Here is an 18001-nt window from a genome sequence, read left to right on the forward strand (position 1 = left end):
ACAAATGTCTTCAGTGGATACGCGCGCATTTCAGACGGCGATGAATTAAAAACATTTTAAGGATAGAATTAAGCAAGTAACCCTTCAGATGCAACCCGACTAGTCAGTAGGAGCGAGGACGTGACTGGTTCCAGAATATGTAGAAGTCATACCTGGAGCTTGTTCTCTCTTGTGATATTTTTTTTTTTTTTTTTGTTCTCTGTGCAACCTGTGCTCCCCACCAAATATAACCCACCATCTGGTGCTGAGCCCAGCGTGCTCCAGCAAGCTCCACCACACATTGTTCTAATCCTAGACGCCATCAGCAGGACGGGGCTCTGCGACAGTAGGCGTGCAGTTGTGGGGCAGAATTAACCGACAGTTATCATGATTGCAAAAACGATTTTAAAAAAAATAAATAAAAAAATCACTTCTCGGATTCACCGGCGTGTGTGTGTGTGTGTGTGTGTGTGTGTCCTTCGGAGACGGTCTCTCTCACACCGTCCATTCACAATCCGCTCCAATATAGACAGAATAACGAACACAACCCCGACGAGAGCGAGAACAGGAGCGCCAAAGTGGTCCCGAGGTGGAAGGACGCGGTTACTTAGCTCACACTTAGAGGCAACATTAAGTGCCACCTTTTTTCTTTTTTTTTTTTTTTTTTGCCAAAATTACAAAATAGAGGAATGGAATGTCTGAGGAGGAGGACGCGTACTCGTTCAGTCACCGAGTATTTGTGAGAAAAGCTTCTGAAAAGACGTTGGTCCTTGAATGTTAGCGGTGCGTTAGGTTTGCCGGGGGAGAAAAAAAACAAACACTTGCACAGTTGTTAAGATTCACACCCTGTGACAGGCCCCCGGTGGGCCGCGTACGCTTTTGGGGTGTTAGTCGAAGGAAATGTAGGCAATCGTACGCATGCTTGAAAATTGGTTTTCGCCTTTTTTCAGTTTTATTTTCTACGTTGCTGTTGTGTCAGAGAAGTGAATAGAATTACCCTCCACTTGTTTTTGTCTGTGTCTCGTCGGCCGGTGAAATCTCATCTTGTTCCCCCCCGTGAGAAGAGAAATGCATACAAATGCTGTTTTCAGGTGTCCGTGGCAAAATGTCTTCGTATCTACAAACCTCTCAGGACCCTTTGGTCTCGTACTCTGCCGGGGACGGCCCCGCCTCCTCCTCCGCGCACCTAAACGCACGTCACGGGAAAAAACGATACGCGTCTTCCATTAAGCTGCGACGCAGAGTTTTGCTGTTGCTCCTCCTCCTCCGGGTTTCCAGGGGAAACGGTATATTTCAATCAGCTCAGTGTCACCTTTTGCTTGCAGTGAGTGAACTCTGTTTTTGTTGTTGCTTTCAGATTGCTTCCTCTCCCCCTGCAGCAGCTGCAGCAGCAGCAGCAGCAGCAGCAGCAGCAGCACTCTGATGCAGAGCTCAAGTTCTGACTTCTCACTTTGGCCAATCGTTAAAGGCGTATTCAGACAAACAACTGCGCTTACCAGGCACCCTGCAGCATCGGGTTTATTTGCGATTTCGCTGCCCAGAATTGAGATGAAAGAAAAGAAAAAATGATTGCAACTGTTGATTGCAAACTTTCCAGATTTATACAATTGTGACTCAAAAGGTGTAAAAACACTCCACGTGGGGTCTTGGCGTTCGTTCATTTTCGGAGAACGAAGGTCCGCTCCCTCACACTTTCCAATCGCTCGTCCCTGTCTCTTGCTTTTTCCTCCTCCTCCTCCTCCTCCTCTGCAAGTTTCCATCTCCCCCCCCCCCCCCCCCTTTCCACCCAGTGAAGGTCTCATTGCTTATGTAACGCTTCTAAACATTTGTGCAGCATTAGGGGAAGTCAGGCATGCCAAAACTGTGCAAAACGTCCCTCTGTGCGCCCCGTAGAGGTGGGACAGATGGCAACCCTCGTTCCCAGGTCTTGTAAACTGCCTGTGACAGGAGAGATGGCACACACACATACACACACACACACACACACACACACACACACACACACACACACACACACACACAGCTGAACTAGGGCAACGCTAACTAACGCTTTACAGACAGCGGTGGACACAGTTGCATGCACATGCTCATCAGCGAGATGCACACATTGTTTGTCTTTTAGCTGTTAATTACAGCACAGCTTTTTTTAAATTTTTTTTTATTTATTGATTGCAAATTCACGGTAAAGTTGAGAACCAGTGCGGCGGAGCTCCACCTGTGATCCGGGTCGCAGCTCGCCCAAAACAAAGGCTACCGGACTCGTCGCATTGGATTCATCCATCACGTCGTTAAAGAAGGTGACCCGGAGTTGCTTTTCTAATTCAGTCGTTAATCACCGCCACAGCACAGAGTGTCGGGGGCACTTTCACTTTGTCGTCCCCCCCCCACCCCCCTCCCTTTTTAACAACTCTCTGGGCAGAGTCCATTACGGAGTAAACAGACAGTGAAGCGCTGAAGAAACGAATGAAGATGCCCGGCGCAGAACCCCCAGAGGTGAGATCAAATGGCGAGCTCCGTGATGATGAGGGATGTTTATGGCTGGCACTCTATTAAGAGGAGGCTCTTCCCTGCTGGCGCGTAATGAGCATCTACCTCGTGAAACGGTTGTTCTGAAGCCTTTTTTTTTTTTTCGTTTTTTTTTTTTTCGTACACTGAATTACCGGTCATTTTCATCAGAACGTGCACTAATTGCTCTCAGCGGGCGAGTCGCGGAGCCACCGATGGAGAGAATGAGTTTTAGGGTAACTTGGCAAGGTGACTGGCTTATGGCAAACATTAAACATGTTGAATTTGAATAAATCTCCCGACACCATATTTTCCCCCCCCTTTTTTTTGTGTGTGTGTTAATGAGAGCCAGTTATGTCCTAGGAGGTGATATTTCAGGCCTGAACTCCCTCTTCGTTTCTCCGTGCACACGGGAACGCCTCCTCCAGATGTCCCCCCACCGCGGGAGGCTGTGGAGGCACATGCCATGAGGCTCACCGCCAACCACACACACACACACACACACACACACACACATACACGGACGCAGTCAGATCACCTGATGGCGGGGGGCCACTTCAGCTGACCTGTTACAAAATAAGACAAGAGCATAACGGCAGAAATAAGACTGCAGAAGCGTTGTACGTTGTTTCTATGAGAGAGAGAGAGAGAGAGAGAGAGAGAGAGAGAGAGAGAGAGAGAGAGAGAGAGAATCTCAGAAAAGGAGAATGTTTTTCGGAACCACAGACAATGTACCATCTGCACGCGGCAGGGTGTGTGAGCGACACCGGACTACTGCTGTGAGGAACTATTGCATTGTTATTAAATGGCTGTTGCCTCACTGGCAGCCATATTAAAGGCTCAGATCCTGTGCCTGAATTCAAGGCAACAAGGAAGAGAAAAGAGGGGGGTTGGGGGGTAAAAAAAAAAAAAAAAAAAAGCAGCTCAAAACCAGCCTGGCCTTCTGGACATGGTGACACGACGCGCAGCTGCGATTGGCACCGATTTAGAAGACGGCAGTGCAAAATTCTTCAAAATGAAAAGGCAGAAAAGAGGCTTTTTTCTCCTTCTTCTTCTTCACTCTCTCCTTCTCCTCTAACCCTCTCTACCTCCCCTTTCTCCCCGCCCCACCACCTCTATTGGCTCAGCAATCTTATGCAAAGTGCAGCGAGAGGACAGGTTTTTTTTTTTTTTTTTTTTTCTACGCCGAAGCAGTGGCTTAAGAAATGCGAATAGAGCGGATCAATCCATACCAAAGTCTTGTTGCGGGGGGGGGGGGGGGGGTCAGATTTTTTTCCTTTCATATTAAACTTCTCACCACGACGACGTAAGTCACTCTAGTAACCCTCCAGCAGTACATCTCTCTCTCTCTCTCTCTCTCTCCTCTCTCTCTCTCTCTCTCTCTCTCTCTCTCTCTCTCTCTCTCTCTCTCTCTCTCGTGGCTGAGGAGTCCTGATCCACTGCTGTTGACTTATTGCTGCTCCGTGGCCCTTTTGAGTGCTGAACTAGCGGCAGACTAGTGCATGAAAAGAGTAGAAGTTGATTAGCTCTCCCTCATCTCATTCCCTCACACTCAGGGCGGTACAATGGCTCTGGAGATTGTGCGCTCCGCTAACAGTTTCTTCTTAACTTTTCTTCGTGCCAGAGGTTGTTGAACGCGTAGCTGCCGAACTGGTTCTGTGCAGCTTCTGCCTATATTTGTCAGAAGAAATGTGTTTGAAGAGATTTTTTAAATGTTTTTTTTTTTACCCTGAACAAACTGCCGCTTTTTTTTTATTTTTTATTTTTACTATTGTCAGGGATTTCCATTGTGTGCAGCCTGGTGCATCCCCTCAGTTGAAAAAGGCCACATTTGGGATTTTTTTTGCTGTAATTATTCATTATATTTAGTTGTTTTTTTTTTCTTCATTTTCTGGCCACTAAATTGAAATAAACAGAAGCGAGCAATTATGTTAACAATTGTTAAGTTAATGTGTCTTGGCAAGTGGCATAAAGCACGTGTTTCTACATTGTCGAGGCAGCATTTCTTCAGACCAGGTCACAGGTTTCAGAAGCCAGATTGTGGCACAACTGGTGTAATTGAGGGCACAGCATGTTTCGGTCAATATTTGGCTTCCTACACGGAGGAGATAAGACGTCGTTTCATGTCGTTACATTGGACCAGGTATGGACCGATCGCTGCATTCACCTGCCCTTGAGAATATTTAAGTATTTTTCCACCTGGACGTAAAACGTATTCATATTCAGCAAACGCTTCAGTAGTTCTCTCCCTTTTTTTTTTTCCAGCAAGGAGAAGAACGGCGGCTGCCCGTAAAAGCGCTCGAGCTCCTCTTGTTTTTTTCCTACCAAAAGTTTCCGAGGGCCTGATTTTTTCGGAGGCCGTCCTCCTGCTTGACAGAACCTGACATTTGGAAAGGTCCTGTTGGGAGGATTTGTTTGCGACGGCTTCAAATTACGGTGGCACAGAGGGGGGAAAAAGGATGGAGGAAGAAAACGGCTCCTGCTTATTCAAATGTCACTTCTACGAGGTGAATGCCTAAGCTAAGCATTACATGGGCATCTCTCACAATGGGCAGGGGGGGGGGGTGGGGGGGGTGGGGGGGGAGAGAAAACCCATTTCTTTCCATATTTTATTCTGTGCATGTCTCTTGTCTCTCTGTTTGGCTCGGGCGGCGTTATGGCAGCCGGCTTTAAGCCTCGTGAAGCTCTGCCAACATCTTGACAGTAACCACAAACCATTTAGTTGTTTGTTTTTGTGTAGGTACGGACTGAAGGGCCAATTCACTCGGGCCCCGTTTGGATTTGAGATTTATGAGGGACTATATATGCAGCGGTATAAAATACATATTAATTTGCAGGCTCTCCCACTCTCCGTCCAAGTGCAGGAACCAAGGAGGAATCGCTTGAAGTACAGTCTGGGGGAGGAAAGCAAGAGGAGAAAAAAAATACCCGATTAGCGTTCTACAATTTGGCTATATGATGAGAGATTTTCTATTCCCGTATGGAACCGTTTTTTTTTTTTTTTGTCTTGTTTGCACTCGGTACACTTATGAGTGCATATGTGACTCTGCCTGTCACTGACCTTTTTTTTTTTTTAACAAGCAATGAGTAGACCAAAATACACCGAGTGTCCCTCAGTGATGATAGTCAAATGTCACTCAAACTGATGGACTGCAGCCAACCAGACACTCATACCGAGCTTCCAACAATAGTAAAGAGGAGGAGGAGGAGGAGGAGGAGGAGGAGGAGGAGGCGCTGCTGCCGAGCCCTCTATCGCTTCCCCTTGACAAATAGCTGATGACACCTTTGGATTAAACCCTCACAAGTCATGCCAGCTGCTGGAATCAGATGACAAGTACCTCCATTTCTACGAGTCTTCATCTGCTTCAGATGCTCCCAGCTTCATATATATATAAATATATAAATATATATATATAACTGGGAATATTCCTCACACCAGACGCTGCCTGCAAATGTCAATAAATTATGTGACTCAAATGACGCCTGTACTTGACAACTGTTTTTTTCCTGAAAGGCATTTGCCCTTTTGCCTACTTTTTCATTTTCGCTCCACCGCCATGACACATTTTATTGGATTCCTGTGTCTCGACTGCGCCGCAGAGGACTCGCAGCGATCGCCAAGCCGCGCTCCCGAACTTCAGTCAGCACAAATTCCCACATTGCCAAACACAGACTTTTCAGACTCTGCTACCGCAAACAGAACATCTATTTTAACAGAGGCATTTCCCATAATTAAACTAATGCATATGAGAGTATGCCGGGGTGGCTCCCCTGATTAATGGAGCAATTACATAATCCATTACGCTGAATTATGAATGTGCTAATGATGAGCTCATGTTGGGGTAATGATTCCTGGAGTTTGCTTGTGTAAAATATGAAAAGGGAAGCGGAGAGGACTTTCTGTGTTTGCAGATGTTCCCTTAATCACTAGGAGGTGAGGCTAAAGAGGAAAAAGAAATGTGCCACTTCCTGCGGAGCGTCGCTGTTCCGCCAGCACGGCTCATTGCTTCCTGTTGTCGAAGGACCGCCTCCCACTGTTCCCCCGCCGACGCTGGATGTTGTACACTCAAGGATCTCCTGCTATGAAAATACTGAAAGCCACGCAAAAATCTGAAATCATGTTTTATGTAATTGTTTTGATAGGAACATAAAGTGTGCAATTAAGAAAAAAACAAAACAACCAAGGGATCACAGTTGGCGACTGAGCGCTGTCATAATCCTCTCGGCCAAAACCGCCGTTGGTTTTCAAGCAATAATTTCTTGTTTACGTTCTCGTCTGTTTGCTGTGATTTCAAATTTTTTTTTCTCCTGGACGTGTCGAGCAGCAGACGCCTAGAAATAGCTCTCGTCTTCTTCAACAGTCTTGGACATTTGTTTTGAAGTAAACATCAGCTGGACACTTAATTAATCTAATTCACCATTGATCCGTTGATCAACTGATCGATGGCTGCGCCAGCTGATACTGTATTTAGCCGGGTAGTGACAGCGGCCGCCTCTGCTTTCATGCCGGAGGATCAATTTGTCTTCCTAAGCGCGTCGATGTAACGTCTGCGAAACGGCTAAATGCCAAAACACAGTTGCACAATTAGAGAAGAGCCATTCGTGTATTGAATATGACGCTGTCAAAAAAACGCAGTCAAAAAAAAAAAAAAAAAAGACCTGGCTCCTTAAATATTACATTTCTGAGAGTCACAAGACACCTGAGCTGCGCTGTCGTTCATTAAATATTAAATTAAATGCATCTGTTTTTGCATCAGTTGTGATTTTTTTTTGGCACTATCGGATGCTGCCAATTATCTCACAATATCCGGCCTGTTGTCGTAACGACCTCTTTTTAGTAAAATAGAAATCTTCCTTTGAGTCTTCAACTTTGCCGTCATCTCCAGTGCTATTGTATCCACCCTGGACAAGATGCGCTGTAGAATCCTGTACACAAGGAAGAGTCGCCGTGCCACTCGTTCTGAGAAATGCTAAAAAACAGAATATTTCACGACGGGCTGAACCCAGATCTAGAGGTCCCGGCGGCTCCATCGCTGATCTTTTGACACAAAAACAAACATTTATTTTGGTCAAAATCCGACGCAGCAGTAAACACTTGTTGATCAGTCACAGATGTAGCACCAAAAGAGACCAGGGGCTCCCAGAAACAACAGCCAATCAGACGGCTTTGCTTCTATGCTGTTTGCTTAGCATTAGCATTAGCATTACACCGTCACTTGCAGCCACTGTTGGCCGTGATCCACGGATGCAACCTGCAGTGCTCATGGGTTTTACAGCCTTTCTCTCATTTCTATGCACAAACAAACAATGATGTGTAGGATTAAAGAGGAGGTTTTATCTTATTTCGTCTCCTCTTCTTGTATACTGTCCTTTTTTTTTTTTGTTTGTTTAGTTGTCTTTATGCGCAGACAAAATCGCCAAGGTCAGCTAACATCTCCGGCTCTAAGAAGCACGCGGTCACCATCGCGGCGTATCCAGTTTGAAGTGCTGCTGCTAAAAAAAACACTGGATCTGTATTCTTGTGTGAATTGGTGGATGTTTATTTGTCATCTCTGGAGAACAACAGTTAATTGCAAAAACAAGTTTTAATTGGGCTTGTGTTTACAAAATGTTGCCTTCATGCCCTAGTTGCACATACACAAGGAAAATGGGATCCTCAGGAGATTTCTTCTCCTCTAAGTGTATTCTATACATGGTGTTTGTATACGTGTAAGCAGAATATATATATATATATCTTTTTTTTCTTGACGCAGCTCTCTGTGCAACAACAACTTCTGATAACCCATAATATGCACCGGGCCTCTTTAGTTGCGATGATTGACATCCATTATTTTCCCGACCCGCGGAGTGTGCTCCGAGCTCGCGGCGGATGCGTTCAGACGCGGTTCATTTGAAGTTCAGCGTGCGAGTCCATTTTCGTCGGTAAACAAGCCATCTAGTCTCCCAACTTCCAGCTGTGGACACTTATCTGCTTATCTCTTGCTAGGAAAAAAAAAAACTGTCTTCTTTCCATACTGTGCTTCCTCAAGGTGGGTGAGAGAGAGAGAGAGAGATTAAAGCTTGTAAATGCATTCAGCCGGTGTTTTATGGGGAAATAATTGCTACAAAGTGAAAAGCAAAACCCTTATTTAGTTTCAAGTAAAGCAGTAAAAAGGTTGTGACCGGTGGAAAGCCGTGTCTCCTCTCCAGGTAGAGCCGGGGAGCGTTGTTTATTACCTTTTAGGTCAGAAACGCAAAGAGGGGAAACAGGAGTTTTTATGAGATTTAGTTTGTGTACTGTACATGTACTTGTGTACTTAGTCCATGCAGGCATTTGTTGGCTACTTTGTCATTTTCTTTGCGTGTGGCCCCTTTAAGATATGCACTTTTTTTTACATGAGCTTGCATTTCGGCTTCCAGTTCCAGAGACTTCCTGTTAAAAGTCCCAATGGCGGTCTGACTGGTTAGCAGCCGGAATTGAATGTTGTCACATTAAAGACAAAGTTAGATATATAGTCAGAGAGACGTTGAGCACTGTAATGCAGTTATCCTACGAACGCTGAAGATAAATGGGTTTTAATAAACGAGTGTTTTAATTATGAGCCGTTTCTTATGTCGGGTCGGTCTATGAACATGTGTTTTCATTGGTTTTATTTGCCCCTCCCAGTGCATCCCAAAAGAGGATTTAAGAAAACTTGGAAAACATGAATCCCCCAGACCTTCAGTCTCCTTCCTTAAATGTGTAATGTTCAGCCCCGCCCACTTCCTGCAGTATGAATTCTACACTAGTTCTGCCATCGTGGTGAAATGGAAATAAAGGGGATTTTCCCCCCCGTTTCTTGCACCCTCCATGCCAAATGTGGCTTGTCTGTCATGTTTTAAGCGCAGAGCTGTAGTTGAGACCTACGTTGAGACCCTCCTTCTTTTCTGGGCACTAGGATCTAGCTTCTCTGTCTGAAAGAGGCCGATGTGTAGCGACGGTTCCTCCCTGCTCCTCCAGGCTGCCAGCAGCGCAGCGGGCTCTGCTCGTTATAGTGGGCCTCTGGGCCCTGGGCCACCGGCGGCTCTGCCTTGTTCTGCTCTGCTGGCTGGAGTTGGCCCCATTGTGAAATGTGATCAGTCGGCTGCATTAGGGGGGCCCGGGAGTGGGTGCGGTCGATGGAGTCCAAAGCGGCCCGATCCCCCGGCCGTACCGTACCACCCAGGAGATGATCTCCGGGGGATCGGTCAGAGCGACGAGCGTCTTGTTGTCGTGGTGTCGCAGTCTCGTTTACCAGGTTCTCACTCAATTTTATTTGAATTCACTCACTTTTTTTTTGATAGTATTCTGGACTCTGGTCTTCTTATTTTCCATGTTTAGGCCCAGTCCTTACGACCCTTCTGACCAATGGAAGAGCTGGAGGCGGGCCCTCTATCCAATACAAACCAATGCGCCTGCTTGTTTGTGAGCTTTAGAGGGTAGTGTGTGTGTGTGTGTGTGTGTGTGTGTGTGTGTGTGTGTGTGTGTGTGTGTGTGTGTGTGTGTGTGTGTGTGTGTGAAGAACATATTGTGTGTAGAATACGTTGAGCATACAGATAGACAGAGAGGTGGATTACGCTGCAGAAGTGGTTCCAGACGCGTCCGTGGAGGACCCGATACGTTCGGTGCCGCCGCAGGAGTCCACCGTAACCGCCTTGAGCGAGCTGTACACTTCTCAAAGCCACCTGTCCTGTCGACAGGGGGTGAGCGTTAAACACTCGAAAAGATACCTTTGTTGTTTTTTTTGAGTAAAATATCACTTTAAGGCATCGTGTGACCCCCCCCCTCTCTCTCGCATCCACCCCACTGTGGCCAGAATGCAGCCGCTTTTGAAGGGTTCTGGAGTGTGAAGTGGACTTAAGATGAGGGAGATAGAGTTTATCTTACCGGAGCAGAACTACAAAAACCAGAGAACGGTTTAAGCAAAGTGATTCATCCCACTCCAACATCATCCCAGTGCATCTTCTATCAACCCTCTCATGTTGCTACAGGTGCCTATCTCGGAGGTTGTTATTGTTTGATATTGACTATTGGGAATTTTTTTTTTTTTTTCTGTGCATGAAAAATGAATCTCAGCGTGGTCATGGTGACAGACGAGCTCTGAGCTTTCACACACTGATTGGACGACCGGTGCAGAGGATACAGCTCCTTCCAATGGACAGGTTCAGCACAGGTTCTGGAAACGTGTCTGCTTTGCATGAAATCAACTCGGTCGGACCTGTCGGTACGTCGCTCTGTAATTAACCCGGGGCAGGCCCAAAAACGGGTGTCCTCTCGGAAGGCTCCATTAACCCGTGCCTAACAGGCGGCCATTGTCCTCCGGCTCCTGTGACCCCGCACTAAGCGGCCACAATGCCTCACATATTTTCACGGCTTGGGTTTAGGACTCTTGGTAAAAAAAAAAAAAAAAGAAAGATGTCACTCTGGGCTTCGTTATTTTTTTTTACAGTTTTTACTATTTTGCGCCATTTTAAAAATAACGATTAATTGGGAAAAAAAAACAATTTAGATAATTCTGATTTGTTGGTTGTTGGTGGAGAGCAGCAGCTTTCACGTTCACTTCACCCCTCTGAACTTCAGGGGGAACAACAGTCGGGCTTCGTCGGGTAACGGACGTGTCATTTCCCGGAGTCGCCCTCACGCCCCGCCTCCTCTCATCCCGCCCCCCAAATTAAGCCGTCTTCGTCTTGTTTAGTCAGCTTGAATGTTTGAGCCGTAGTTTTCACAACATCAGCATGCAGCGCTGGAGAACCAGGACCCAGGGGACTCTGGGGCTCTGTGCGTCTGTGTGTGTGTGTGTGTGTGTGTGTGTGTGTGTGTGGGGGAAAGAGAGAGAGAGAGAGAGAGAGAGAGAGAGAGAGAGAGAGAGAGAGAGAGAGACTGCAAGGCTTGTCTCCAGTCATTGGAGTAGCCTGTATGTGTGTCATCTCCTGAGTGCAACACCAGCTTGGCCCACTTCTGCCTGACCGACTAGACTCTACGGCTCATCTGGGCTCTTCCCTCTTGTCTCTTTGTGTTTAATTTGCTCTCTCTCCTACCCTCCCTCCCTCCCTCTCTCTCTCTCTCTCTCTCTCTCTCTCTCCTACCCTCTCTCTCTCTCTCTCTTCCCTGTGTGGGGTCCGGTTCTCATGTCTCTCCTCGACAGTCAGAACAGAGCTACCAAAGCTCGCAAAGACGTGAGAGCGTCCCAGGTGAATCGGGCAGAAGCTATTGGCTCACAGCCAGAGCCTACGATGAATCCGGACAGGACCACCCAGCGCACATTCATTCTCATAGAGAGCTCATATTCACACCAGTGCACGCACACACACACACACACACACACACACACACACACACACACACACACACACACACATCTAGGTCAGAGAGTGAAAAGGGAATAAAGGGGAACCTTTAGCCCACATCATGGCCGTTTGCAGGGGCTCTGAGACCTGTGCTAAACAATCCGCTCTCCCTGCTCATCTATAACTGAAACACAAAATACATTAAGTTTGACATGCAGGGAGGCTGTCAAACCTTCCTTCCAGCCCCGGGAATCTTTTGACTGCGTTCTCAGCTACTGCCAAGGGTGGACTGGAGATTGCAACATCCTCCTCGCTGCAGAGTGATTCCTTCAGAGCAGGCATGCCGTCAAATGTCAGTTAGCTGGGTGAGGCCTGCCATTATCTCACAGTGTGTTTGGTATGAGATTGAAGCAGAGTAGATATCACACATTGACACATGATCTCCTTTTTAGGTTTTAATGAGGAACTTGTTAGCGGACTCTCGCCTATTCACTCATCCAGAGCTCGCTGAGCGACACGGAATAATATTTGGTTCGTCTGGTGAATGCAAATCCACTATTCAATCTGTGTTTTTCAGCTCTGTTTCCGGCTGTTTAGCTGCTAAATGTTCCACCGTGTTCACCAGCTAGTAACTAGCAGCGTCTGTCTGCGTTTTGGTGCCGAGCAGTTAGTGTAAGAGCTTTTTTTTTTTTTGGTCTGAAAACAGCTGTGAGAGTGAACCAAAACAGTAAAGTTGTGTGCTGAAGAGCTACAGCATTACATCTGTAAAGCAGAGGGGAGAAGCAGATTCAGCGGACAATTCTCTGAATGTCAATCACTACAAACGACCGCTTTCACATTGTTGTTTGATGCAATTCGAATAAAATATGAAATGTGGATTACGGACGCTTTTTTTAAATGAATGTCTTGCTTCACATTTATTCAGAAAACTGCTTTTGTGGGGTTTCAGAGTTGTGTTCATCCAACCAGGTGTAGGGAGGGTTCATGTCAATGACTCGGTGACTCGGTGACTCGGTGACTCGTCAATCATTTGTTGTGAAGCGGAGTTGCGCGTGAAGCCGGTCCGAGGAGAGTGGAGCCTCGACAGACCACATTGAGACCGCATGTCGAGCTCCCGCTGCCTAGAGTTAGTGAATGTTGTCAGGTTGGGTTAATCCATGAACAATGTGTTATTCTTCTTATTTGTTCCAGTCTTTATGACGAGCTAAGCTAACTGGCTGTAGCTTCATAATATTCCTAAAGACGCGGGAATTGCGACGTCCTTCATAACGAGTTGTTGTTTCCCAAAATGTTGAACTACGCATTTAAGAATGAGTTTTTTCGACTATATAAAATGCATATTTAGTAGGAAAACAATTTATACTCTTAATTTTTGCTAACATGACCAAAACTAGGGTATCATGAATGAAAAATGAAACTCTTGGAAATGTCATTAGCAGGCAGCTCACACTCCGCTCACACACATCACTAGGTAACTAGGAGACAGTGTCAGAATGATGGAGACTACGGACACACCATCACCATCCTTTGTGTGTGTGTGTGTGTGTGTGTGTGTGTGTGTGTGTGTGTGTGTGTGTGTGTGTGTGTGTATGTGTGTGTGTACGTGCGTAGCCTCTGTCCAGGGCCTTCCCTGAGCCCGTGGCCAAAAAATGTCACTCCAGGCTCATTATGCCATTAGCTGCCTCAAGCTTCAGTCCATTTGCTGGGCAGGGAGTGTGACGGAGCCCTTTCACAGGGTCACCCTTCCTGCTGGAGGCCGGTCAGCTGAGAGGTGTGTGTGTGTGTGTGTGTGTGTGTGTGTGTGTGTGTGTGTGTGTGTGACGAGAGCGAGAGACGGAATGCATTTGACACTAATCGTGATTTAGCACAGAATGTGAGCTGTGTTATGTATGTAATCACTCCATATATATATATATATATATATATATATATATATATATATATATATGGTTTGCGCTGCTCCACGTTGTCTGTTGTAATACGTCTCAGAGACAATGAGCAGATCAGGAAGATGGATTCCTTGTTTGCTCCGCTGCTAAGCAGTAACGGCATACCCTTTAAGCATAGCCCGCCGAACCTCCTAAATCAAGTCTAACGAGGCGTCCGCCTGTCGTTTTTTAGCACACACATGTTCAGGCTCGGTATGTCGGTGCAGGAGGGGTTAATCCATCAGATGCAAGTGTTCCTGTGTAGCTGAAACTGCACTCCCCAGGCCTGTCCCACCCATCCGTCGCCTGCAGACGACGACCGGCTTATTTTCTCCGCATATTTAAAAACCGCAGAAAGAGGGAGCCGGGGGGGGGGATAGTGGGAGGACAGAAAATGGAGTGGAGAGGAGGGGTGGGGTCTTTTAAAAAAAAATAAAAAAAATCAAATAAATGATTCTCTAAATACATCCCCCGTTCCCGTCCTTTTTTTTTTTTTTTTTTTGAAAGAAGGGCCCGCTTTGATCTCCGGAGCCCCTTTGAAATGATCTGAGGAATGGGGGAGAGAGAGCGAGAGGGGTGTGAGGGAGGGGGGCGGAGAGACGGGGACAGGAAACGCCACACCTCCATGCCTGTCGAGGGTGGGGGAGAGACATCACAGGTGTAGGAGCGGAGGGTTAAGCTTTGGGATGATCGCCGAGGCGCTGGGAGTCGTTGTGCTGCTGCAGCGGCTCTGTGGCGAAGCGAGCCGTTTGAAGGCCTCGGCCTGGGGATAGATTAGCTTCCCCTTTTAACCCCACCAGATCAGCTCCCCCCCCCCCCCCCCCCCCCCCCGACTCCAACAACAAATTGGACTTCCCTTCCTCGTTGCGGGAAGGGTAGAAGTACGGCTGGATGTAAATCCCATATATTACCGGCTCTGCCATGCTCGGTGGCCCCTGTAAAGGGCGCGTTGCCGGCTGAGCTGAGGAAAGCACTCCGACTTCCTCCTCCTCCTCCTCCTTCTCCTCCTCCTCCTCCTCCTCCTCCTCCACCACCACCACCACCTTCACAGCTGGGCTCAACCAGCAGTCGCAGTGTGTGTGTGTGTGTGTGTGTGTGTGTGTGTGTGTGTGTTGTGCTACGACGGGAAAACGGAACACTCTGTGAATGCAGTGGTGGTGCACTCATTTTATTATGTTATATTATTATTTCATGTCCATCTAATTATAGCAAAAATATCCAGCAGCCACAGTTACGGTGTTCAAATCCTAATAACGGCCATGTTTAAATGACCTCATCTAAAGACATATGTGATATGTAGTCGACCCCTGCTTGTCAGATGCACACAGAGGTGCTTTGCATCAACGGCTCCCGGGGGCTCCTTGTTGTTTCTGTGAGCTCGGGTGCTTTCCTTAAGCCACCTGATACTTTTAATTTAGCAGCACGTCGGTTGTTCTGTCGGCACATGGGCTTAGCACTTCGCTTCCCACGAGGCCACTGGATCCTCACTTCCATTAAAGTTGTTTGGAGAGTCTCTCAGCTTGGTTGCCTCGTAAAACAAACTGCTATGATGAAAATAACTTGAAACCACACAAACCAGCGCTTACTCTGTTTTTTGTTTTTTTTTATTAGAGGAGGCAGACGCACACATACACAACAAAATGCCGTGTTTGTCGAGGTTCTAATGAGTCCCAGTAGCAGCGGTTTGATTTTTTATTTTTTTCCTCCTCTCCTAATTTGACATGCTTCACTTGGGCTGGGTCCCTCTCGCTCCGCAGACCTCAAATCCTCCATGCAGGGGCCTAATGAATCTTCTCCCAAGTACACAAACAAAAGACAAACAAAACAAGCGGGGAAAACTCACGCTTCCTTGAGCTTCTAATTGTCCCAAACATGTCAATCAATCACTGCGGCTTGCCTGAATCCTCTATTTCTACCGACAAAAGAGTTATTAGTCGCCCATGAGAACGTATCAATCTTCAGATCGCCGGGTATCACGCTCGCGTATTTGGGTTTCGTCTCCTTTTCATTTAGCTCCAGCGGTGTGAGAACATTGGCCGCTGTGCTTTCTGCTCAGGAAGGTGACACGAGGAACAATGAGCGGAGCGGAGCCGGCCTCCTCGGGCTCTCTCCATGTTGGGTTTCAGCAGTAATTGAATCGTGGGGGAGGGGGGGGGAGGGGGGGGGGACCTTTTGCTGCCCACAGAAGACGGTTGTTGAGTGAATTGTCTCGGATAGTTTATAGGGTAATAAAGTCCCTCCACACCAACACCTGCCAGCTGACCAACAAACAGTCTATTCGATCCCTCCCGCTGTGCACCTGCAGCCCTCCGCTCGATCGCTCCGTCGACGCCCTGCGCGTCTCCCGGTTGCGTATGGAGGTTGTGATCGGGGTAATTAAGATCTCGACTCAATTAGCCCGCGGTTGACCTTGTTTGCGGGTTGCGCTGCCGATGCCAAATGCAATAACTGCAGGCGTTTTTTTTCTCTCTCTTATCTGATCTCCTCACTTGCTCGCTGTTGTAGTGAATACTGAAAAGGGCTTTTCCTGGACTTCCTCTTCTCTTCGCACCTTTTTATCGAAAAACCACTTCCGTCTCCGTTGAAAAGGAGCGGCTGGACGAATGGAATCAAATCTGATGATTGTACCGAATTTGTCACAGAGCGTCTTAAATACACCACGGCCTGTGTTTTTCTTAAGCCGGAGCTTCGGTCGGTCCGTCGTGTGCGGATGTGAATAATGTTAATTACGCCGCGAAACTGTGCGCTCTTAAAACGCCGTCGTTGGGTCGAGCGAGCATCCTCTCTCTGCAAGCTTTCCGTATTATTCAGGAATTGTGCATTAATGGGAGTCAGCAGTTTTTTCGGGCGCCGCAATCTCATTACATTTACAAGGGGAAGGGATGGAGAGCAACAAAAAAAAAAGAAAAAAAAAAAAGAAAAATTAATTGGAGGCATGCGACAGTTAGGACAGGAGCCTGGGCAAGGGGCAGGATAAATCAGAGGTCAGTTTGACAGCTTTACGGCTCTGTGGAGGGAGAAGTGGTTAACTTTAATGGGAGGAGATAGTAATGTTGAGTTACCTTTATTTCCCCCCCCCCCCCCCACGCACACCCACTTATCCCATCCCCCTCCCTCCCCCCTCCCTCTCGTCAGCTGAGGCACCCAGCCCCCCCCCCCCCCCCCCCCCCCCCGAACTATTTTGACTCCACTTGATATATAGAGTTAATTCGGCCCTCTCCGCGCAATAATTCATGCGTCTCATGCGTTCAACGTCGTGCAGACTCAGCGCGGGGTGGAATTGTTAATTTTCGACGCAGAGATTGCAGCCTCCCTCCCCTACACACACACACACACACACACACACACACACACACACACACACACACACACACACACACGCCACTGTCCTGCCTGTCACCTACTCTACACACTGTCCCCACCCCCTACTCCTCCATCCTCCTCTCCTCCATCCTCCCTCCCTCTTGTGTTTTCCCCCCATTACTTTGGAAGTTAATTTGGCTAAAAGAGAGTGTCCACTCCAGCAGTATTTCCTGCAGCATCAGGTTTCTTCTTCTCTTGGTTCCCCCCCCCCCCCCCCCCCCCCCCCCCACACACACACACACACACACACACACACACACACACACACACACACACACACACACACACAACAGCCAGAGCTACACACACAAGTCCTCCCTCTATTTCAACACCCCTAAGCTGGACTCTCACCTCGTGGCCTTTCGGTCGCGTCCTGCCCCCCCCCCCCCCTCCCAAATCCCCAAGTTCGCTAAGGTCATCCCCACAAGGGGCCGACCCCCCCCGACCCCCCCCCCCCCCCCCCCCCTGCTGACCTCTGACTTAAGCCCTGTGCTGTTATAATTGGGGGGGAAACACTGGCTAGTAAAGCAACCAGTGAAGTGGCTTCTGCAGAGTAATGGGGGCCCTGCCTCTCATGCACTTCATTTAATCCGGGCAGGCCTCTGTGTGTGGTGAGTGGGGGTGCTCTGTGTATGTGTGTGTGTGTGTGTGTGTGTGTGTGTGTGTGTTCTGGGATTGTTCGTGGGAGCAGATGGATGGGGGTCACACCTCACAAGACATTATTAGTTCTGTTTGCATATTCTACCACACAGCGTACACAAGAGTGACCGTAGGGCTGCAGCCGGCCATTATTTTCAAACATTGATTCACCCGTCGGTTATTTCCAGATACATCGACGTCCAGCGCAGGTTCGCACACATCAAGGTGACGCGTTAAATCTTGCACGTTTTGTCCAAACCAACAGTCAACAAAATCTAAAGACACGTAATCTCCCACGATAT

This window comes from Cebidichthys violaceus, unplaced genomic scaffold (assembly GCF_023349555.1).
Source record: "Cebidichthys violaceus isolate CVI_PGR_0920_01 unplaced genomic scaffold, fCebVio1.0.p SCAF_74, whole genome shotgun sequence".
NCBI classification, from domain to species: domain Eukaryota; kingdom Metazoa; phylum Chordata; class Actinopteri; order Perciformes; family Stichaeidae; genus Cebidichthys; species Cebidichthys violaceus.